The sequence below is a fragment of the Bos indicus x Bos taurus genome, chromosome 27 (assembly GCF_003369695.1).
Source record: "Bos indicus x Bos taurus breed Angus x Brahman F1 hybrid chromosome 27, Bos_hybrid_MaternalHap_v2.0, whole genome shotgun sequence".
NCBI lineage: Eukaryota > Metazoa > Chordata > Mammalia > Artiodactyla > Bovidae > Bos > Bos indicus x Bos taurus.
Genome location: NC_040102.1, coordinates 34783019 through 34807278, shown reverse-complemented (window position 1 = coordinate 34807278; position 24260 = coordinate 34783019). Strand labels below are relative to the sequence as shown.

Sequence of the window (24260 nt, the reverse complement as noted above, 5' to 3'; positions counted from 1 at the left end):
CCTGGCAAAGCTGAACCAAGCAGAATCCCTCTGCTAGAAAGACTACAGACCTATGAGGGAGAAGATGTCGCCTACAGGAATTTGAGCTGTGAACCATTTTGCCATATTTCTTTCAAGGAAAAATGCACATTTCTGGGTGTATCCTTAAGACAGAAGAAGCAGCAGAACACAAATTGATGTTGTTTGAGCTTGCTGATCAAGACGTAAATAAACTCAGACCCACTCATGCACTTAGTTATGTGAGCCCAAACACTCACCTTAGATCCAACTTTTTATGTTGGGTTTCAGTCACTTGCAACTAGAAGAACTTGCTCATTACACAATATCAATGTACGCAGTGTTTGGTTTATTACTGAAACGCAACGAATAGTTGAGAGATAAAGATGAATCAGTGCCATCTGGAGTTCACAGTCAACTTGGAGGAAGATTGCCCTGCGGCAAGGTAAGATATAAATGTTTCTATTTGGCAAGTGTTCCAGGGGAAGTAAAGAGGGCTAACAAACTGCAGAGAATGGAGTGATTCATTCTGACCAAATAGAACGAGAAGGCTTCTGGGTATAGGTGTTCCCCCTCTTCCATCTTATTATTTATTATTTTTATTTTTCAAGAAGGCACACTTCAAGATAACTTTCACAAAGACTGAAAAATTTGGTCTTCATGCCACTTCTCCTTCACAATGGAATGACATTACTTAGGATTTGTTCCTCTGCAAAAGAGACACAATAGCATCCTAATTACAAACATGGTTTCTGGAGCCAGTCAACTGGGGTTCCAATTCCAGTTCCGTTAGGCATCAGCTCTGTGACTTCAGGCCAATTGCTCTACTTCTCTGTGGTTGAGTGCTAAGTTGCTTCAGTCGTGTCTGACTCTTTGTGACCCTATAGACTGTAGCCCACCAGGCTCCTCTGTCCATGGGATTCTCCAGGCAAGAATACTGGAGTGGGTTGCCATGCCCTCCGCCAGGGCATCTCCCCAATCCAGGGATCAAACCCATGTTTCTTATGTCTCCTGCATTGGCAGATGGGTTCTTTACCACTGGCACCACCTGGGGAGACCATATATATCTATAACCATATCTGTATCTGTACAGTGTCTGGCATGTGATAAATACTGTGTGTTTGCTATATATTTCAGAAGCAGAAATAAACTTATGCATATTTAGTCAGTAAATTTTAGAGAGTGACTTGGAGTCACTGTCAATAAGCTTCCAAACATCATCAATGATAATAAATGAAGCACAAATGACTCCTTACCAAGAAGCTAACCAAGCATTGAAGGTAGAATTTCATTGTCTTGTTTATGGTGAAATTCACTTTCTCCCCCCAGTTTTATTAAGATATAATTGACATTACACGCCATATAAGATGTAAGCATAATGATTTGACTTATATACATAATGAAATGATCATCACAGTAGGTGTAGTCAGTATCTGTCATGTCATATAGATATAAAATTGAAGAAATAAAAAAAAATTTATTCTGATGAGAATTCTTGGGATTTACTTTCTTTACTGTTTTATATATATATATATATATCATACAGCAGTGTTACAGTTATCATGTTGAATATTACATCCCTAGTACTTACTTCGGAGAAGGCAATGGCACCCCACTCCAGTACTCTTGCCTGGAAAATCCCATGGACGGAGGAGCCTGGTAGGCTGCAGTCCATGGGGTCGCAAAGAGTCAAACTAGACTGGGTGACTTCACTTTCACTTTTCACTTTCATGCATTGGAGAAGGAAATGGCAACCACTCCAGTGTTCTTGCCTGGAGAATCCCAGGGACAGGGGAGCCTGGTGGGCTGCCGTCTATGGGGTCGAACAGAGTTGGACACGAGTGAAGCGACTTAGCAGCAGCAGCAGTACTTACTTATCTTAAAACTGGAAGTTTGTATCTCTTGACCATCTTCATCCAATTTCTCCTCTCCCACCACCCGGGGCATAAGGTGCTTTTTGAACTGAACTTGGGAGGATAAGTAAGTTGTCAACACTATTCTTTAATTTGATCTCCAAACATATTATACCATGGTTTTACTTGCTCAAGTTGATTTTTTAAATCCTTTCCAATCTTGTTTGTTATCCTGATATGATTTATCCGAAGGCTCCCATTCCTGGGAAGCTCTGTCTCCTCGTCTGCCTCACTACTAGCCTGTACCAGTTTCACTTACTTCATGTGTACATACGTCTTCTCCTAACTAGACCATAACTTCTTGAAAATATAAAGATCATGTTATCATCTTTTAGTAGCTACCATATCACCTAACACAATTCCGGGCACAGAGTACTTGGAAAACCATAGAGGAATGTGAATCCCAAGTTTGTGACAGTTTGATTAAGTGTCTGAATATGGTGTATGAACTTCATTACTCAATGATCCTGAAAGCTTCCTGTTATTTTCAAGAACAAAAACCCAGTAGCTGGAAGAATTCCTTTCTGTTCCATGAAATTATTTCAAGCATGCACAGGAAAATAGATTAAATTGTGTTTGACTGACAGGTCTAAATTGAGACTACTTTTTTTTACCTGCTTTCACCTCTAAGCTTTTAACTGGCATCTTGGGATTAAGGACTTTGAATAACTTAGTAATTGAGAATCCAAAATGTATATAAAGAAGATGATAGAAAGAGACAGAAAGAAAAACTGAAGGAGTATTCGGTTTAGATGATTACATTGAAGTAGCAAATGCAGTAAAGTATCTGTACAAACATATGAACATAGGAGATTTCTTTTGCTACAGTACAGTAATACACCAAAACCATTAAAGCACAATAGTCTAGAGTCAGAGACTGAGCAGGCCAATATTACTAAGAGCTTGGAACTGCTTTGCTATGGGAGACATAATTGAAGGTCATATCCTTGAGATTAAATGTGTGGAAAATAGTTCTTCCCACGGAAAGGGTAACACCAAGTGATGTGAGGCCAATCAATGTGTAACAGTAATTTCACAAATAGAATTACTGTGTAAAGATATGACAAGATGGAGCTACAGAAAAATTGTGTCTTAGCACAGATATGACAGAATCACCAGAGAAGAAAGGAAAAATCAGCAAGTATCTGATTAGGTTTTGATTAGAGTGGATCCAGGTTTTATGGAGCCTAATATTACTTGGGGTGACACTGCTTAAAAAGCAACACCAGGAATGAACACTTTGGTACAAAAGTACTTACTTATTTAGAATAAGAGACGAAATCAAAACAAATCACAAAAGTATAAAATGGTACAAATATTGCAAAATCCAGGAAAAAATCACAACTAATAATTAATAGCTTAACACATCTCTTTACTGAATTTTCTGCATTTTTTGCTGTGAGTTATTTGATTGCCTTTTCATATGATGAAGATTTTCTTATAATACCACTCTGTATGGACAGCATAGAAAGATAATTACTTTTTCCTCTAGCCTCATTGGTGAAAACATTTTTGCTATCAATAGCTCAGAGAAATTTTTCTGCTTAATAGCTCAGTGTTGGTCATGTCATATGAATTATTAGTATTGTTGACAAATTTAGGAATCCTCCTCCCAAATTTCTTTTATATATGAGCTGTTACAAACATAGTTTCTGTCAGTACTGTTATGGATTCAAGCCTTAGAGATGAGAATTTGGATAAATTCTGTCTTGCACAAATTCCAGCAAAAATGTAAAAAAAGTCCATAATGCTTTATAATTATATAAGGTGCTTATCAATATACAGTTGACACAAGGCAATTCTTTACACTAGATTTTGTAAGACAGAATTCTTTGCTTGTAATTTTTTACAGGAAATGATTAGAAACAAAAATTGCCACAGGATAGCTTGTAGTTTTCTATTGGGTCAGCCAAAATGTTTGCTTCGGTTTTTCCATAAGATGTTATGGGAAATATTTCACATGTCTTTCTCTTTTACTATCTCCATGCCTCCCATGGTGGACACTTTCAGAGTTTAATACCAATATTCATAGCATGATACAGTCTATGACCACAGATGGCCAATGATAACTATATCCCAAAGTGACTGGGAACCAAAAAGATATGTCCCACTAAACCTAAACTAAATGTATCCTCAGTTCAACTGTGACAAGCCAGATCCTCAAAATGCCACTTCAGTGCAACAGAGTGGACACCAGGGAAGGTGTGAAGTGGACCAGTCTCCATAGACTACAGCTACATTAGATTTTCAAATTTCACAAAAGCGTGTAACTATGTGAACAAATTGTTAGGAGGATACCTCCCAAAGCTAGGCAAACAAGGTTTCCTAAAGCCTAACGGTTAAAACAGACATGGGAAAACATGTTAAAACAGAATGGGAAAGACTAGAGATCTCTTCAAGAAAATTAGAGATCCCAAGGGAACATTTCATGCAAAGATGGGCTCAATAAAGGACAGAAATGGTATGGACCTAACAGAAGCAGAGGATATTAAGAAGAGGGGGCAAGAATGCACAGAAGAGCTGTACAAAAAAGATTTTCATGACCCAGATAATCACGATGGTGTGATCACTGACCTAGAGCCAGACATCCTGGAACGTGAAGTCAAGTGGGCCTTAGAAAGCATCACTATGAACAAAGCTAGTGGAGGTGATGGGATTCCAGTTGAGCTATTCCAAATCCTGAAAGATGATGCTGTGAAAGTGCTGCACTCAATATGCCAGCAAATTTGGAAAACTCAGCAGTGGCCACAGGACTGGAAAAGGTCAGTTTTCGTTCCAATCCCAAAGAAAGGCAATGCCAAAGAATGCTCAAACTACTGCACAATTACACTCATCTCACATGCTAGTAAAGTAATGCTCAAAATTCTCCAAGCCAGGCTTCAGCAATACGTGAACCGTGAACTTCCAGATGTTCAAGCTGGTTTTAGAAAAGGCAGAGGAACCAGAGATCAAATTGCCAACATCCGCTGGATCATGGAAAAAGCAAAAGTTCCAGAAAAACATCTATTTCTGTTTTATTGACTATGCCAAAGCCTTTGACTGTGTGGATCACAATAAACTATGGAAAATTCTGAAAGAGATGGGAATACCAGACCACCTGACCTGCCTCTTGAGAAACCTATATGCAGGTCAGGAGGCAACAGTTAGAACCAGACATGGAACAACAGACTGATTCCAAATAGGAAAAGGAGTACATCAATGCTGTATATTGTCACCCTGCTTATTTAACTTATATGCAGAGTACATCATGAGAAACGTTGGGCTGGAAGAAGCACAAGCTGGAATCAAGATTGCCGGGAGAAATATCAATAACCTCAGATATGCAGATGACATCACCCTTATGGCAGAAAGTGAAGAGGAACTAAAAAGCCTCTTGATGAAAGTGAAAGAGGAGAGTGAAAAAGTTGGCTTAAAACTCAACATTCAGAAAACGAAGATCATGGCATCTGGTCCCATCACTTCATGGGAAATAGATGGGGAAACAGTGGAAACAGTGTCAGACTTTATTTTTTGGGGCTCCAAAATCACTGCAGATGGTGACTGCAGCCATGAAATTAAAAGACGCTTACTCCTTGGAAGGAAAGTTATGAACAACCTAGATAGCATACTCAAAAGCAGAGCCATTAATTTGCCAAAGGTCCGTCTAGTCAAGGCTATGGTTTTTCCAGTGGTCATGTATGGATGTGAAAGTTGGACTGTGAAGAAAGCTGAGCGCCTAAGAATTGATGCTTTTGAACTGTGGTGTTGGAGAAGACTCTTGAGAGTCACTGGGACTACAAGGAGATCCAACTAGTCCATTCTAAAGGAGATCAGTCCTGGGTGTTCTTTAGAAGGAATGATGCTAAAGCTGAAACTCCAGTACTTTCGCCACCTCATGCGAAGGGTTGACTCATTGGAAAAGACTCTGATGATGGGAGGGATTGGGGGCAGGAGGAGAAGGGGATGAGAGAGGATGAGATGGCTGGATGGCATCACCGACTCAAGGGATGTGAGTTTGAGTGAACTCCGGGAGATGGTGATGGACAGGGAGGCCTGGAGTGCTGCGATTAATGCGGTCGCAAAGAGTCAGATACAACTGAGCTACTAAACTGAACTAAACGATTAAAAATTCATCCGTTTAGAAAAAAACACTATTTTAAAAAGAAATGGACTTCCCTAGTGGTCCAGTGATCAGGAATCCACCTGCCAATGCAGGGGACACACAGGTTTGATCCCTTGTCTGGGAAGATTCCACAATGCCCTGGGCCAGCTAAGCCTGTGCCCCACAGCTACTGAGCCTGTGCTCTAGAGCTCGGGGGTCCCAACTGCTGAGTCCACGAGCATGCCCTAGACCCCATGCTCTGCAACAAGAGAAGCCACTACAATAAGAACCCTGTGTACTGCAACTAGAGAGTAAGCCCCCATTCGCTGCAACTAGTGAAAAGCCCATGCAGCAATGGAGACCCAGCACAGTCAAAATTAAATAAATGTTTTTTAAAAATAAAATAATAAAAAAGGACAGTACAGAGTGTTGTCTTTTTATAAAATTTGTTATTAATAAACTCTCCATTTTAAAAATATAAAATTTAACCTGTAAACAGGAAAGTGTATGGATTAGTCCCCTAGGGCTGCATAAAATTCCATAGACTAAGCGCTGGCTTGGACTTCCCAGTGGGTAAAAAACCCTCCTGCCATGCAGGAGATGCAGGAGATATGGATTCGATTCCTCGGTCAGGAAGGTCTCCTGGAGTAGGAAATGGCAACCCACTGCCGTATTCTTGCCTAGAGAATCCCATGGACAGAGGAGCCTGGCGGGCTGCAGTCCATGGGGTCTCACAGAGTCGGACATGGCTGAGCGCATGCATACACACCTCTTTAAAGGCCTTGTCTCCAAATACAGTCACATTGCACGTTTGGGCTTAAATGTATGAAGTTGGGGACAACAAAATTCAGTCTATAATTATGCAGAAAACATATATGTGCAGTTTAATAAACAATCATAAAGCAAAGATAACTTTACGCACCACTCAAGAAATAGACCATCATTATCACCAAAACATGTTTTTTCACACACAGAGCACATGAGTCCTTCCCGGATCACAATAAGCTTCCTCACACCAGAGACAAGAACTCTTCTGACTTTTGTGTGAGGTATTTTCTTCATAATTTTAACAGCAACATATGCAGGTTTGCACAATATTATATGTATGGCTTGGTCTACTTTTGAAATTTGCTTAATGAAGTCGGGCTCATACGTATTGTTTTGGGTCTTGCTTTTTGGGTACAACATTTTATTTGCAAGGTTCATTGTAATGCATTAAGTTTGCTCATTTTTCTTAAAGGGAACGCTATTAAATATGTAGGCTTGAGGGCAGTGTGATCTCTGTCACGGCTCTCCTAAATCTGTATACTGAAAGCAGTGTAGATGCTATGTAAATGGATGGGCATGGCTGTGTTCTAGTAAATCTTTTCTTAAAGACTTTTTTTTTTTTTTGATGGGGACCATTTTTTATAAGTCTTTGTTGACTTTGTTACAATATTGCTTCTGTTTTATGGTTTGGTTTTATGGCCCAGAGGCATGTGGGATCCTAGCTCCCTGACAAGGGATCAAACCCACAGCCCCTGCAATGGAAGGCAAAGTCTTAACCATTGGGCCACCAGGGAAATCCCGAATAAATCTTTATTTGCAGAAATAAACATCAAGTGTGCAGGCATTTGTTTCTGGTCTATGAGCATCTCCTATGCCTGATACTTCTATTTCCCATGATCAATCTCAAAAAATGTAATATTAATAGTATTTAAAATAAAATTAACTTTGAGTTGGTTGATTCTCTGGGCATAGATTTTCCAGATTAGCAGCAATTTTCTTTCAGCAAATGGAAATTATCATTGCATTATCTCCTAATTTCCGCTATTGTTGTTGAGAAGTCGGTGATAAATTTCACTGTTCTCTTTTGAAAATGATCTCTGATTTCTTTGGCTGTGCTTAAGATTTTCTCTTTTGTCTTTAGAGTTCTGAACTTTGATTGTAGTGTCTTTAGATGTGAACGTTTTTAAAGATAATTGCTTCTAGAGATTCACTGGAATTCCTTTTTTTTTTAAGTCTTTATTGAATTTGCTACAGTGTTGCTTCTGTTTTATGTTTTAGTGGTTTTTTTTGCTTCTGTTTTATGTTTTGTTTTGTTTTTGGCCACAAGTCATGTGGGATCCTAGCTCCCTAACCAGGGATGGAACCCTTATCCCCTGCACTGGAAGGCAAGCCTTAACCACTGGACCAGCAGGAAAGTCCCAGCACTGGAATTCTTGAATGCCTTTTGTCATGTTTGACAATTTCTCGGTCATCATCTCACCTTGCATCTGCCCTTTTCTCTCCTTTCCTTCAGGAACTCCAGTTAAATACAAATTACATTTTCTCATTTTATCTTTCATGTCTCTTGTCTCTTGTGTATAGATGACTTTTCATTTCTCTACTAGGCTTTCTTCTGACTCATTTTCCAATTTCTTCTGACTTATTTTCCAAGTCACTTATGCATTCTTAATTGTGTTCTATTTGCTCTTAAATCCATCTGCTAAGTTATTATACTTCAAAATTGTAATCAAATCACCATTTCCAGAATTCTATTTGACACTTTCTAAAATGATCATTTTTATAGCTTCCTCTTCTTGATAAGTATTGCAATTCTCCTTTATTTTCATTGCATAATCTACTTTTTATAATCAATATTTTGATCAGAGAAGCTATATTTGATAAAAGTACTGGAAATGTTTGTAGATCGGTTTATAGATTTGTTTGTGATTTTTTTTGGCACCTAGTTTCTTTTTTCCTTAGATACCTTGTCTTTGAAATTTTACTTATGAGTGTCCTTTGAAGCTTAAGGTATGGGATAAATGTCCATTTCCACAAAAGATGCCTCCGGGAACTATTCTCAATCATTTTAAATTATATTCACAATCCAAAGTTCTTTTGTGTGTGTATATATATATATATATTTTTTTGTTTGTTTGTTTTGTTTTGTTTTGTTTTGTTTTGGTTACTCAGGTAAGATGAATTTAATCTCAAATCTATAGAAGGGTCAGTATCTGTTTACACCTTCAGGGGCCATATTCTCCATCCCTTACCTGGGGTAAAGGCAATTTTCCTAAAATACCATGGAGTTTAATGGTGAAGGTGGGTTGATTTTTAGCCTATTCTTAATTTGAGAGGATGGTTCTTTATGGCTCCAGCAGAATACATGAAGGTCACCTCTTAAACTCTGTAACTAGACTTCCTGGGCTTTGGTTTTCTTCCCAAGAGTTGTAAGATCAGCTAACAGAAAGTTCAAATGTGCTTTGTAGACGAATGCTTCCATAGGAGGGGAAAAAAATTCTGTCTTTTCCTGCTTCTCAAGATTCCTTCCCTTTGATTATATCCTGACATTCCCTTCTACTTGCCACATCTTCAATAATTTTAAGACAAAAAAAAAAATGTTTTCAACTCATTTAGTCTTTTTTCCCCGCCCCCCCCCCCGCCCCTCAGTGGGTAAGTTAGTGCAAATGATCTAGACCACATTAATAGAAAGGAGAGTTTGAAAAATCTTTGGTACCTCTCTTGGTATTTTCCCCTTTACTTTGTATTTTGGAGGTTTAGTAGAAATTTTTTGAATTTTTTCCCCTGGGCTCAATTAGTAACCTATTGTGAACTGAGACTGCAGATGCTTAAATTGGCAAGTTACGTATGCGGGATTCGAGGCTACTTTCAAAGCTGCATACCTGAAACTAACACAGGGAGGGTCTATATGGCTGTGTTGCTATTTTTGGCTTGTGGCACTGAGCTGGAGCTAACGGTAGCAGTGATGGTAGTCAGTGTCCTGAAGAGTCTGCGTAGCCTGCATCGGTAAACGCCTGCAAGCACATCTTCACCACATGACTGTCTCTAGAAAGGTCTGCAGTACAGGTCCACTGGAAGAGCTTCCGGTCCGAGTTCCTATCAAAGGACACCTGCTGTGGTCTGCTTCCAAATTCTGAGATGCAGCTCTCCCTGTCATTTTCTTCTGAGGGGAACAGAATAGTACACCCCCAAGTATGTCCCTTTGACACATGGATTATTTGAGCTGAAGGCAATTTAGATTCAGCAAACTCAGGAAGAACTGTTACCTCTTCCTTAATACCTATGAGAATTTAGGTAGGGGGTACAGGAGTACCAGAAAAAGAATTATTACCAGATACAGCATTTTTTGGTCATTGTTGTTGCTGCTGCCTTTTTGGGTTTGTTTAAGTTTTTTGGTTGGCTTTTATTTCTTTTACTTTTTTTTTTTTTAAATGTAAAAGAATTACCTGCCTGGAAAGGTAAACTTCTACATACCAAATATCTGTTCTTCTCATCTTCCTATCAATCACCCTCCTGCTCCTTTCTTTAAATATTTATTTTTGTTCATTTATTTGCTGTGCTGAGTTTTGGTTGCTGCACAAGGAATCTTCCATCTGTGCTGTGGCATTCAGGATCTTTAGTTGTGGGAAGTCCCACCCTCCTGCCTTTTGAAGCCCAATGCTCATCCCATCCCGTGAGATGGATGATAAGTCTCAAATCGCCTGACTTGCCCTTGGGTCTTACATTCTGATGGGACTCCATTTGTACAAAATCAAATTTGGTTTTCTCCTGTTCATCTGTCTTGTGTCAGTTTAATTATTAGACCCATCAAAGATCTCAGAAGGGAAGAAGGCAAATTTTTCCACCTTGGTCTCTCTAAGCCCAAAAGGAACTGGCCGCAGTATGTATGCGGCACTGGGAAGAGAGAAAAGAGTCCAGGCTTTTCCATGAGCTTATAGATGTAAATACGGTAACACGACCGAGCACACACACTACCCACTACTACTAAGGCAACATTAATTTTTTCTCTGCATAAGTTACAGCTATTCAAGTACCCTGTTTCTGAGTACAGAAACCCACTGTCCTATTATACTTCATTGTTCCCTTTGTGCTGAGGAACAAGGCCCCGGGGCCTCTTTTTGGCTTCTCACCAACTCCAGGACACGCTGTGCAATCACTGGCCTGGCCCTCATCAGTTGGCTGCCCCCTGGGCACCTCCAGCCTTTGTGGAATCAGGTACTGCCACAGTCTCTCTGGTCTCACCTGACAGCTACTGTTCTAGGCCCTCTCGCTCTGTCCCCGGCAAGCAAGAGACTCGGACAAGAATGTCTCATTCATAACTAAGATCAGGCTGCAAGTTCTGACAAGACTTTATGGAAATTTCAGGTATATGAGAAGGAAAGTGTAGCAAAAAGAAATTAAAAATGCTTCTGGGAATGGCTGAGACCACAGATTTAGATTCATTCTCCCGGATGCCAACATTATAGCTGCGTTCCTCTGCGCAGGCGCTCGGTTTACTCTGACTCTCTAGAAAGCCCCCATGACTTCTCTACGTTCATCGAGTCATTGCCTTCCTTCTGGTCCTTGTTTCTGTTCTGGAATCCACACCTTCACTGCAGCTCCCATGTTGGCAGGATTTCCTACTCATCCCAGAGGGATGTAATCGGCAAAGGCTAATCATTTGTGTGTTCTGGATTAGTTACAGTGATACCAGCAGTGCATTCCAAGCTGAATGTCGTGAATTTAGGTGAGCATCCACTTTATGGGGACTTTGTGCTGTGTCAAGCAGCGTGAGGCAAAGACTTTGCCTGCCTGTCCTTGCTGCAGTCTCACAATCATTTCTAGGCCTCAAAAAAAACAAAAACAAAAACAAAAACCCTGCTTGAGCAAGATCATGCACATATCCACTAGGATGAGAAGTAAGTTGTACTCTAAATCTATACTTGGAAATTAAACATTTTCCCTAAGGCAGGATTGTTTGTTTGTCTTGGATTATAGATTGGATTATAGATTTTATCTCCCTGAGGGAGATAAAAAATCTTTCCTCCACCCTGTTAGGTTTTGTCATATGGCCTGTGAATTAAACTGACAAAAGACATATTACTGGGAGAAGTGATTTATTTCCTATTGTTACAGGAGTTGTCACCGAAAAGAAGTGAAAACCCTAAAGAAGCAGTTACATATATACATATATATATGCACTTATATAAATAATTTTAACAAAGTGATAAAATGTGGACAAGAGACTAGATCCAGGGAGGGAGGGATTGGGTAAACTCTGAGCAAAGGACTGAAAGTGAAAGTGTAGTCATTCAGTCTGTCTGATTCTGTGCAACCCCATGGACTGTAGCCCTCCAGGCTCCTCTGTCTATGGAATTCTCCAGGCAAGAATACTAGAGTAGGTTGCCATTCCCTCCTCCAGGGAATCTTCCCGACCAGGGGTCAAACCTGGATCTCCTGCATTGTAAGCAGATTTAGTGTCTGTGCCACCAGGGAAGACCAATCAAGGGACTAGGAAATAGAAAGTAAATGTGCTGTATAGTGAGGGTGGCTATGCACTCTCAGTTGATGAATTGTTTCTGGTGACAAAGGGGACAGGAGGACATGTTTGCAAATGGAAATTTCCAAGTTTCTTTTACAAAAGGGAAACTTATGCCCTGATTTTAGGCGGAAAGCTTAAGACTGAGAACTCGTCCTGTGTTTGCCTTAACAGCTTTCAGCTCACATAATCTTTATGCAAGTAATTCTTTGCCAAGAGAATCCTTTGGCAAGCAGGAGATTTTAGGGTGGTGTATTCTGATGCCCTTCACAACCCAGGGGAATTCTTGAAGTTCATATAATGGATCACTGTAGGCATTTAAAAGAATAGAAATGATGAAGCCCTTGTGTTTGATAAGTGAAACTGTTTTCTTAAACAGGCATGTATTTGTGTATTGGGTCACGAGTAAAATATAAAATATAATTCTGAGAGAAGGTCTGTTAAAAAGTTTAAAAAATGTTTCTATGAAACAGCTCATCTGAAAATATAACTTTAGCTGCAACAAAGGTGACCCTTTAGATTGTTATTCTTTACAGAAATTTAGCTTCTTTGAGCCCGGATTTCTCAAGCGTTGGTCTCTGCAACCACTTTGCATCACATTTGCATTACTAAAAGTACCCAAATGATTTTCCAAAAAGAAACGGACTCCCAAAGGAGTACTGGGCTCTACTTCTACAGAAAAAAGCATTGCACCCCACTTTAAATACCCTGTTTCTTCTATTTTTCTTCTTCTTCTCCAGCTTCTACCTATCAACATTTCAAACACTGTCTTAGCTGAATTTCAATCAGACGGCCCTACATATGTGATTTTACCTTGTTCTTTTTTTTTTTTCACATGTCTTTTCCGGAGTTTATAACTTGATCCCCAACTAATATCAACTTCTTGAGAATAGATTCCCCAATGTTGATTTGAATTTCCCATTAAAAATGTACTTAATAAAAATAATTTATTAGAACCATAATGTGATGAATGGAGTTCAAGGATTAAAAGGCAGGTGGGCATCACTGAAAAGTTAGTGAAATGAACACGTGAGCCAGTTCAGCTACAAAGCTACAATAGCCAAGAAGGGCCCATCCCTCGTCAGTCTCTGCCTGTGCAGGTAATGTTTGGTGCCACCCGGTGGCTGCTGTCTGCTCCATTTAAAAAAATCGATGGAGCCGATTCTGGGTCCTGTGACTGGCTGGAGATCGACTTCCAGGATTTTAACAGGGATTTAAGGGCTGTCTGGGTCAGCTGATACACACACTTCATTGCCTGCTTCCATGACAAGTAGAACAGGAGAAAACTAGAAATGTTCAGACTCAACACCGACCTCCTGGCTTCTAAGCTGGGGTTCTCACCTTTTCCCTAACTGGTCTGACATCTCCATCTTGGCTACCTCTGCTGAAGTATGGAGACCAGAAGGGCAGAGGAAGTTCCATTCAATTTTAGTTCATATCAAAGAGGAATTTGGGGGGCTTCCTTGGTGGCTCGGCTGGTAAAGAATATGCCTGCAATGCAGGAAACCTGGGTTTGATCCCCGGGTTGGGAAGATCCCCAGGAGAAGCGAAAGGCTACCCTCTCCAGGATTCGGGCCTGGAGAATTCCATGGACTGTACAGTCCATGAGGTTGCAAAGAGTTGGACACGACTGAGAGACTGAGCTGAACTGAACTGAAAGAGGAATTTTACAGTATAGGTTGACAGATTTTTAAAATATGCAGACTTGGTGTGTGTGTGTGTGTGTTAGTCGCTCAGTTGTGTCTGATTCTTCGGACTGTAGCCCACCAGGCTCCTTTGTCCATGGAATTCTCCAGGCAAGAATCCTGGAGTGGGTTGCCATTTCTTTTTCCAACAGACTTGGTAAGGAGACACTTTATGCAGAAATATTATTGGAAGAGGGGGTAGGGGGGGAAGGGCAAAAGGAGAGAGGGATCAGGGGAAAAGAAAGCTATGACATCATATCTACAAGCATCTCAAGAACTAGGCAAAAAAGGCTTTCATTTAGAGAAAGGCATAAACAAGGCTAGAAAGAATGGAATGAAAGGGTGCTGTGTTGGAATAGTAGACGAGAGCAGGTTTCATCCTGAAGCCAGCTTATTTCCTGGGAGGGGTTTCAAAGCGGGGCTGTGTGCTGAGGTAAGTCAAATTTCAGGGCCATGGGAGGAGAGACTTTTAAAAAATACATTTATTTATATTTCTGTCTGTGTCAGGACTCAGTTGTGGTATACGAACTCTTAGTTGCAGCAGGCGAGATCTGGTTCCCTGACCAGGGATTGAAGCTGGGCCCCCTGCATCAGGAGCGTGAAGTCTTAGCCATTGCACCACCAGGGACACCCCAGAAGGAGAGGCCCTTAATCAGCATTTGGTTTATAAGCATTTTGTTTTTATTGATCAGTGGGAATAAGCAGTTCCTCTCATCACTTATGAGGCCAAGAATAGGACTTTGGAGTGTGACCTTGTCGTAGGTAAACAGGGTATAGCCCCAAGTCTTAAATAAATCATGAGGGGGTGATGATTCTTGGCAATAAGCCTTCTCAGGAACATGATAAACGGTGAGGGGTTTCTGAATCTTTGCTGTTTTCCAGGAGGTCAGGTAAAATTCAACATTGCTGACCTGGAATGATTGATACTCAGGCAGAGGAGGAAGGAGGCTCCTTCATTAGAGCCCTGGACTTCCCGGGTGGTTCAGATGGTGAAGAATCTTCCTGCAGTGCAAGAGACCTCAGTTTGATCCCTGGGTTTGAAAGATCCCCTGGAGAAGGAAATGGCAACCCACTCCAGTATTCTTGTCTGGAGAATCCCATGAACAGAGGAGCTTGGGGGCTACAGTCCATGGGGTCGCAAAGAGTCGGACACGACTGAGCAACTAGCATTTTCACTTAGAGCCCTAGACAGGTGGGGTCCAACTAAAGATGGGGTCAGATAGGGGCTTCGGGACCCTGGAGGAGCTGATGTGACACTGTTGCCACAACTTGCTGATGACGGTAGCTTTTCTATACTGATTTTCATCATCAAGAATCTCTCTTGGGGAAAATATATGATTTCCATGTGCTCCTGTCTGCAGACAGCAGATGGAGCATTGTCCCAACTATCAATGACAACCAGAGGACCCGACGATAGTGATGACCTTGTCCTAGGACAGATACGGTTTCAAAGGGAGTCTCAAGCAGGAGAATTAATAGAAGCTGCTAATTCAAGGTCATTTATTTAATGATTTTAATATTTTAAGATTATCTTACAAATTATCTGTTCTCATAAATGAGAGACTGTGTGCATTGCATGCTAAATTGCTTCAGTAGTGTCTGACTCTTTGTGACCCTACGGACTGTAGCTTGCAAGGTTCCTCTGTCCATGTGATTCTCCAGGCAAGAATACTGGAGAGGGTTGCCATGCCCTCCTCAAAGAAGAGACTAGGCAATAACAAATTCCCTAAATCACATTCTGAGGAATTATGTAAATTGCTTAGGGGAAATGTGCACCATGGGGTAAGAAAGATAAGAAAAACATTGGCTAAGAATATCATTTTATTTTAGAAAACATAGAACTAAATCATTTATAAGAATTTTTTAATTGACAGGATTTGTGGGGAAAAAAAATCTTTGAGAGGAAATTTCTTGGCATTTTCATACATATGCCACCTGAATTACCAAGCTATGAAACCAATCTGTCAAAATTTAAGAAAACCCTTGCATCTAGGACTGCAGAAATATTCACTTTTGAATTTCCTCCTTAATTTTTATCCTTGCCTTTGCTTCTGTTTGTTCTTAGGCTTATACAGAAGCAAAACTCTTGGAATTTATTAATTTTTTTGCTGTTAAAAATAGAAAGCTTTGTGTTTATTAGTAATGAGATTTTTAACTAATGACAGAAAGAAGGTCAGTAAGGAATCAAGGAGGATAGTTCCAAGAGCTCATGTCTGTTTATGAGTAAGTCAATGGCTTAAGCAAATTGAGAAAATCATTTGTTTAAAAAAGGAGGCACTGAGCTTATGTTAAAATGGGAATTTAAATCCTGAATTAATGGAAATGATCTCAGGTAATGGAGAGACTTTTTTATCTCCCCCAAATATCGTGTACGTGTGTTTAGCATATGGAAAGCTTTAGCCGTAGGAAAAGAGACCTGTTATGATATAAATAAAAGGAGTCATATGACGTTGTAGCAAGGGAGATTTGCACACAGACAATTCTAAATTGTTAGGGCAAATGAGCACATGAATTTCACTGCTTACTGGGTAGGCTAAAAAAGTTCCTAGACTGGAGTATCAGGAGTAGGGTAAATCTTTGGGTTGACTGATGTCTCGAGGTCAGAATGAAGGCAAAGTTTTGGGCAAAGAAGAAAGCATTATGCGAATCATAAAATATTCATTGGTTATAGTTGTCAAACCCTAGGAGGTGATCATTCAGACTCCCAGGGATTTTAATGTGTTCTACAGTGAAATGTAAGGATTAAAACCAGAATCCAGGATCTATTTCAATATGTGCATCACTCTTACGCATTTTTCATCAAGTACAAAAGGCAGGATGAGTCGGTGGTCAGAAAGTCAAGCAACATCTAAAGCAATTTACAAGCTCTCTTAGCCCGGTATTGCTACAGTTTAAACATATATTATCTTAATGGCTACTTTATGCAACACACCTACATTGTTAAGCAGTAACATCTGATCATATAGTAAGGTATACTGCCCTCTTACGGGTCGCCCATCAAACAGTCAATGGAGTAGAAAGCATAGAGAGAAAAAATATCTGACATTAGCATTGGTAACCGGTAACTGACAAGTCAGCGTCTTTGAGAAATCTCTAGATGAGAAGAAATTGAGGTTGTTCAAGAAAGGGTGACTTCCGCCAACCTCTCTGAATAAAAATAAGTGTCAGTAGGAAACATGTAGAGCAGCTCTCGAGAAAATCCCCCTTAAACCTTTTGATTTAACAAGGCTCTGGCCAGCGGCAAGGATTGGCTCTCAGAACATTGGGGAGAGTGCTTGCTAGAGATTTATTTCCTTGTGCTAAGGAACAGCACATGAAAACTCTGCTTTACTGGGAGGCTAAAGCAAATAAAAACAACCAAATATTGGATGCTTAACCCCATCAGTCCATGGAGCAGCTTGGTTTTAAACATCAGAAACCAACTCTCAATGATTTAAGCAAAATGTAAAATTAGGATAATAATAGACCACTCATGGAATCACTGGGACTGCTGCTGCTGCTACTGCTGCTGCTAAGTCACTTCAGTCATGTCCGACTCTGTGCGACCCCATAAACGGCAGCCCACCAGGCTCCCCCTTCCCTGGGATTCTCCAGGCAAGAACATTGGAGTGGGTTGCCATTTCCTTCTCCAATGCATGAAAAGTGAAAAGTGAAAGTGAAGTCGCTCAGTCGTGTCCGACTCTTAGCGACCCCATGGACTGCAGCCCACCAGGCTCCTCCACCCATGGGATTTTCCAGGCAAGAGTACTGGAGTGGGGTGCCATTGCCTTCTCTGGGGACTGCTGAAGAACTGGGATTAAAAAAACCAGGAAACTTTGTAAAACTGGACATGGCACTTTGTAGCATGGCTATCAGCAGCTGTAGGACACCAAAGGCCAAGATCAGCTCTGTTCCTTCTGAAGCTTCCTAAAAGAGGGATTCACTATTTTGTTCATTGCCACAAAGTATTTATCACAGTCCTGGCTTCTTTGCATCTTTGGTGAATGATTCGAGAGCCCAGGCAAATACACCCCATTGTCTTCAGTTTACACCAGGAAGAAAATAAAGCTAGCCAAATTGATATACTGTTGCCTTGCTTTGCCAGTTATCCTTCTAGAAAAACAAAAATTTCAGATATACTCTTATTGAACAAGTCATCAGTCAAACTTCAAAACTCGTAAATAAGAAATTCATGACATAAAAGGACCAGTCGTGAGAATCACAACTAGTTAGACATAGCATTGAACATATATATATATATATATATATATTTATATTTGTTATATATATATATGTATATTTAAATTTTGCAGCAATATGGAAGGCAAACATAATTCCTTAACTAGAACATATGAAATACAAATTACCAATAATAAAGTTTATTACTATCTCCCATAAAGTAACAAATTTATGGGAAAAAATTGGAAAGTTGATGGGAGGAAAGCAAAAGCATGCTAATTTTTATATAATGATTCTTTATATAACATTTATATAAAGAAGTGCTAGTTTCATTATTGCTATTGATAACTAGAAATGCACAGATTAATTTTTATTGAAAAACTAATAATGAAAGAGTAATAAGATGTATAAAATATTGACTATAATACAGCTCATAAAATAAATGATAGAATTCTAAGAATAAGCACAAAACCAAAAAGTGAGATTGGAACAAAACAATAAAACAGAATTAATGTAAATGTAAATACTTTTCTAATTAAAGCCAAAGTCTTTTTCTTTTTTAGTTGCAACATATGGGGTCTAGTTCCTTGGCCAGGGTTTGAACCTGGGACCCCTGCATTGGGAGGGAAGAGTCTTAGCCATTGGGCCACTAAGGAAACCCCTTAAAGCCAAAGTCTTTCAAGTTGAAAAAAATATAGTGGACTTTGGCTGCATTCCTAATATTCATTCATCATGTCTTTTCTGACAGAACCCAAACATTTTGATATTCACATTATTCCTTCCACTCTTGAAGATAATCCTGAATAATTGGTGCATAGAATTCCTTCCAGGCTTAGTCCCTATAGGTACACAAGATCTAAGTTGTCTCTGATCCATTGAATGATAGAAATTACAGGCTCTGCTATAAGCCATCTTGAAACTATTAGGAGAACAAGATTTAAGATGAAGTCAGTGCTGAGACAGAATTATCGGGAGACGGAAAGATCATGGGTGCTTGGTGACATAATGGAGCCACTGATTATATCTAGGTTTCCAAATAGGTGAGATACTACATTTTATATCTTGAAAGCCAGAGATTTCTGTTACTTTAAGCCTACAACAGAACTCCAACTATAAGCCTTGTTTGATTTCTACAGTCAAGAATCAAAGTCTAATTATATGCTAGATACAAAGTATACATATTCATAACAGGGGCCTGGTTAAAAAACTATGGGACATAGATGTAATTATTAACAACATAGACTTCATGTGGATGAAATATCAGGATAGGTGATGGGCCAGGTAAAGAATAATGTGAGTGTTTCACTAACACTTCCATGAAAATTATATGTATAATCCATTTTCTTATATGTTTAGAAATTTCTGGAAGAATTTGCTAAAAGCTGTTAGAGTGTCTGCCTCCTGGGAAGGGTGACGCATGGTTGGGGCAGAGGCAGAGAAGGTTTACTTTTCAGCGTGTATTGTTCTGTTCCCTTTGAATTTCATACCATGAGCTTGTATTATCTAATCAACACATGAAATTAAGAAGGAGATAAAAGGTTAAAACCAAAATGACCGGAAAAATAAATAGAACAAATGGGGTCACAAAGTTAACATTAATATAGTAAATGTCAGTGAAAAAAATCACTAAAGGATAAAACATTAAATAATAGAAATAATCAAAAATAGTAGTATAAATGTCAAAAATATTTACATCCCAACTAACATAAATTAAATGAATCAGCTAGAAGCTTATGAAGATAGATAAGAAATGGATTATTCAGGGCAGAGTTTAAAGTCTCTGTTCATTTTGACTGATTGTATAGGTAAAATACAATAAACAAAATACAGTAAATAATAACTGATCTAACTATATTATTTCTCATGTTAATTTAATATATACATAAATCTTATGTTAATATTTTGAATACTACAGAAGTAACTCTAACAAATGCCCATGGAACACTTACAAAGAGTCACCATATATTAGGTCTATGAAAGTGAGAGTGCCAGTTGCTTGGTCATGTCCAACTCTTCGAGACCCCAAGGACTGTAGCCCACCAGGCTCCTCCGTCCGTGGGATTCTCCAGGCAAGAATACTGGAGTGGGCTGCCATTTCCTTCTCCGGGGATCTTCCCGACCCAGGGATCAAGCCCGCGTCTCCCGCATTGCCTCAGATTCTTTACCGTCTGAGTCACCAGGTCTATAGTCATATAGAAATCTTTCAAGTATCTTAAAATGTGCCTAAAAAGGCTCAAAGAGGGTTTTGGTTTAGTTTTTGGCTTTTGTTTCTTCAAGTGCATTTTGTTTATTGTTGGCTGCTCTGCATGGCATGTAGAACCTCACCAACTGGGGATCGAACCTATGTCCCCTGTAAGGGGTCAAGTATTGACCGGTGTACCACCAGGAAGTTCGTGTTCCTTCAGGGTTTTAATATGGATGCTTCCCTATGAGAGCTAGTGCTTTTCTACCTGTTGTCTTTCGCTGTTCTTTAGTAAGCTCAAACTAACGCACTGAGTGATGAGGGGTTTTTGTTTGTGTTCACGCACACATTATGCATCTTTTCAGGCCCTTCTAACCATGTTCACGGCTTTCATTACCACTTACAGTCTGATAATTCAAATTTGCATCACCAGTCGGAATCTTTCTTTTTTATTTCCACAAACATATATTCAATAACTTACTTAATATTTCCATTCAAATGTCGCAAAGACAACATACCCAAAAGATATCTTTCCTTTCAAGTCTATTTCCTGTCCAGCACTGTCTGTCTCAGAGAATGGGGTCACCATTTATTTTACTGTTCCAGACAGAAATCTTACAGTCATTTAACTTTTTCTCTCCTTTTCTCTCTACCTCAATACTCAATCCTGCATTAAACTAACTTTAAATGGACTGGGTCACCAGTTCCTTAAACTTCTTATAGCAATTTTTAATATCTCTATCTCTTTCAGTTCAGTTCAGTTCAGTCACTCAGTCATGTCCCACTCTTTGCAACCCCAAGGACTGCAGCACACCATACCTCCCTGTCTATCACCAACTCCTGGAGTTTACTCAAACTCATGCCCATCAAGTTGCTAATGCCATCCAACCATCTCAGCCTCTGTCGTTCCCTTCTCCTCCTGCCTTCAATCTTTCACAGCATCAGGGTCTTTTCCAACGATTCAGTTCTTCACATCAGGTGGCCAAAGCACTGGAGTTTCAGCTTCAGCATCAGTCCTTCTAATGAATATTCAGGACTGATTTCCTTTAGGATTGACTGGTTTGATCTCCTTGCAGTCCAAGGGACTCTCAAGAGTCTTTTCCAACACCACAGTTCAAAGCATCAATTCTTCGGTGCTCAGCTTTCTTTATAGTCCAACTCTCACATCCATGCATGACTACTGGAAAAACCATAGCTTTGACTAGTTGGACGTTTGTTGGCAAAGTAATGTCTCTGCCTTTTAATATGCTGTCTAGTTTGTTCATAGCTTTTCTTTCAAGGAACAAGTGTCTTTTAATTTCATGGCTGCAGTCACCATCTGCAGTGATTTTGGAGCCCAAGAAAATAAACGTCACTGTTTCCATTGTTTCCCCATCTATTTGCCATGAAGTGATGGGTCCGGATGCCATGATCTTAGTTGTTTGTTTGTTTTCATGACTAAGAGTTGAATATTTTATTGTTAAATTGTTTATTCTCCTGCAAGGGTATTGCTTCACTGTATAAAAATAGCACCAGCAAACACAGTATATTGCAAAATTAAGGTAGTAATATTCTCCATTGGACACTATACAACTAACAAACTTTTCTCCACTGGCAGTTATTTCTAGTGGGAAGATAATTTTGACCAAATCCAGGGATAACTGTAAGCAAGTTACAATGTCATATAAGGTTTAAAATAACCATGTTATCCTTGAATTACATAATTTTTGTAATTAGTTTTACCAGAGATAATTTCAGGAATTCTGAATATTATAACTGGAGCCTAGTCTAAAAATCACAGGATGCTGTGGAAAAAGATGCACAGTGTTTATCTGAAGTCATTAGAAAGTTAAGGGGTATTTTCTTCAGGAAACATTGTTACAAGTAGTTTCTTTTGCTAAAAGTTGCTTTTTAAATATCTGCTGCTGCATCACTTTAGTCCTTTCTGACTCTGTGCCACCCCATAGACTGCAGCCCACCAGGCTTCCCATCCCTGGGATTCTCCAGGCAAGATACTGGAGTGGGTTGCCATTTCCTTCTCCAATGCATGAAAAGTGAAAAGTGAAAGTGAAGTCGCTCAGTCGTGTCGGACTCTAGCGACCCCATGGGCTGCAGCCTACCAGGCTCCTCCGTCCATGGGATTCTCCAGGCAAAAGCACTGGAGTGGGGTGCCATTGCCTTCTCCCTTTAAATATCTATCCACCACTAATTTAAGTGGAACCCCTAAATAAACTACTTTGAAACAACTTAATCTAGCATAGTTGTCTTAAATTAGTGGTGGATAGATTTAAACCACTAATTTAATCCACCACTAATTTAAGACAACTATGCTAGATTAAGTTGTTTCAAAGTAGTTTATTTAGGGGTTCCATTTTCACTCCTCAATAGATTTTATGTATTTCTCATATGCTTCCTCACTCATTAGTTCATCTAGTTCTGAAGGGTTACTGAATGTCATCTTGATCAGCCAACCATCTTCATAACAAGACTTGTTGACAAGTCCTGGATTTTCTGCTAGAGCTTTATTAATTTCAGTTACTTCTCCTGATAGAGGAGAACAGATTTCACTAGCAGCTTTCACACTTTCCAAAGCACCAAACTCCTCTTGTTTGTTCAACTTTGTCCCAACTTCAGGCAGACTACAGTAAACAACATCTCCCAAAGCTTCCTGTGCAAAATTGCTGATTCCCACTGTTCCGACACCATTTTCTGTTGTTACCCATTCGTGTTTTTCTGTGAATTTCCGCACCAACAGCAGAGCAGGGCCGGTGCGCAGCTCCCAGACTGCACCCGCTCGCAGTCCCCAGGGCCGCGGCTGGGTGCGGAGATGGTGCGCAGGCTGCCGACCACGGCCCGCACGCTCCGCACCGCGCGCAGCGCCACGTTCGCACGCGATCTTAGTTTTTTGAATGTTGAATTTCAAGCCAGCTTTTTCACTCTCCTCTTTCACTTCATCAAGAGGCTCTTCAGTTCCTCATTGCTTTCTGCCGTAAAGGTGGTGCCATCTGCATATATGAGTTTATTGATATTTCTCCCGGCGATCTTGATTTTAGGCTTGTGCTTCATCCAGCCCAGCATTTCGCATGATGTACTCTGCATATAAGTTAAATAAGCTCTCTTATTCTATCTCTTTGCCATATGCCATATTTTCAAATAATCATCAGCTTCTATAGATCTTAATACATATCTTTGGGAGAACATATTATCTCTACTTGGTCTTTTCAAGAGCCACTCTCAGACTTCCGTGGTGGTCCAGTGGTTAAGGCTCCACGCTTCTAATGCAAGGAGTGCAGGTTCAATAACCGGTTGGAGAACTAAGATCCCACACGCTGCACAGGCAGCCACAAATCGAAAATGGACCAGTCTTACTAATCAAACCTATTTTCCACATTTCAACTTTAATGGTTTTTACCCAAATGTAGCTATAATACCATCATCTTTAGGCTTAAGACCCTTAAGCAGATGCTCATTTCATTTATGATAAATACAAAACACTAACTCCAGCCTAAGACTATGATAGAGCACACACGTGTGTCTTCAACCTGGCCGTGGCGCACCTTTCCCTTTGTTCTCTGTACCTCCACACACAGGTCTCCTTTTCAAGTCTCAAACGTGCCATTTTTCCTTCTGGATCAGATCCAGATCTTTGTAACCTCTGTCTGGGTTCCGCTTCTGCTTCTTCATTAGATTACGTCCTACTCTTTCCTCAGATTTTATCCCCACATATCACTTCCCCCCAAAAGCGTTTCCAACCTTCAGTCTGAATCAAGTTCCTTGGATACACTCTTAGAGATTGCTTCCAGTGTTTCCTTTGCAACGTAATATTGCAAAGCAACACACACATCATTTAAATGACCTGCTTTATTCCTTCTCACTGCTGTCAATGCCATGATTTTAGGAAGCATATCTATTTTGTTTTCTGCTGTATCCCCACTGCAGACTACAATGTCTTCAACATAGCAGAAGTTCAATATTAAACAAA

General features: G+C 39.9%; 1 pseudogene; it reads right to left on the bottom strand.

The window, feature by feature from the left end:
* Nucleotides 1-22589: 22589 nt before the first annotated feature.
* Nucleotides 22590-23897, bottom strand: LOC113884949 (annotated as a pseudogene).
* Between the last annotated feature and the right edge of the window lie 363 nt (nucleotides 23898-24260).